The following is a 1,318-nucleotide window of genomic DNA, read 5'->3' as shown; positions in this document are numbered from 1 at the left end:
TCAGTTGAGAATTCTTTGTGTAGCTCTGCACCCAAATTTTTATAGGGATATTTGATTTTCTGGAGTCCAGCTTCTTCATTTCTTTGCATATATTGGTCCCCTATGTGATTTAGGATAGGTAAAGATCCTTTCCCAATCTGTTGGTGGTCTTTTTGCCTTTTGCTTTATAGAAGCTTTGCAATTTTATGAGATTCCATTTGTCAATTCTAGATCATACAGCACATGCCATTGCTGTTCTGTCAGGATTTTTTCCCCTGTGCCCATATCTTTGAGGCTTTTCCCCACTTCTCCTCTATAAGTTTCAGTGTCTCTGGTTTTATGTGGAGTTCCTTGATCCACTTAGACTTGTCCTGTACAAGGAGATAAGAGTGGATCAGTTTTCAATCTTCCACATGATAACTGCCCATTGTGCCAGCACCATTTGTTGAAAATGCTCTTTTCTTTCCACTGGATAACCATCCCTTGTCAAAGATCAAGTGACCATAGGTGTGTGGATTTATTTCTGGGTCTTCAATTCTATTCCATTGGTCTACCTGTTTGTTTCTGTACCAGTACCATGCAGTTTTCATCACAATTGCTCTGTAGTACAGCTTGAGGACAGGCATGGTCATTCCACCAGAGGTTCTTTTATCATTGAGAAGACTTTTTGCTATCCTAGGTTTTTTGTTATTCCAGATGTATATGCAAATTTCCCTTTCTAACTGGGTGAAGAATTGAGTTGGAATTTTTATGGGGATTGTGTTGAATCTGTAGATTGCTTTTGGCAAGATACACATTTTTAGTATATTGATCCTGCCAATCCATGAGCATGGGAGATCTTTCCATCTTCTGAGGTCTTCAATTTCTTTGTTCAGAGACTTGAAGTTCTTACCATTCAGATCTTTCACTTCCTTAGTGTGACAACAAGGTATTTTATATTATTTGTGACTATTGTGAAGGGTGTTGTTTTCCTAATTTCTTTCTCAGTCTGTATATCCTTTGTTTATAGAAAGGCCACTGAATTTTTTGAGTTAATTTTATATCCACCTACTTCACTGAAGCTGTTTATCATGTTTAGGAGTTCTCTGGTGGAATTTTTAGGGTCACTTATATGTAGTATTATGTCATCTGCAAATAGTGATATTTTGACTTCTTCCTTTCCAGTTTGTATCCCCTTGACCTCCTTTTGTTGTCTAATTGCTCTGACATATTGAATATGTAGGGAAAAGTGGGCAACCTTGTCTAGTCCCTCATTTTAATGGAATTGCTTCCAGCTTCTCTCCATTTCCTTTGATGTTGGCCACTGGTTTGCTGTAGATTGCTTTTATTATGTTTAGGT

The sequence above is a fragment of the Mus pahari genome, chromosome 22 (assembly GCF_900095145.1).
Source record: "Mus pahari chromosome 22, PAHARI_EIJ_v1.1, whole genome shotgun sequence".
NCBI lineage: Eukaryota > Metazoa > Chordata > Mammalia > Rodentia > Muridae > Mus > Mus pahari.
The sequence above is the reverse complement of the archived record's forward strand: the minus strand, read 5'-3'. Positions refer to the sequence as shown.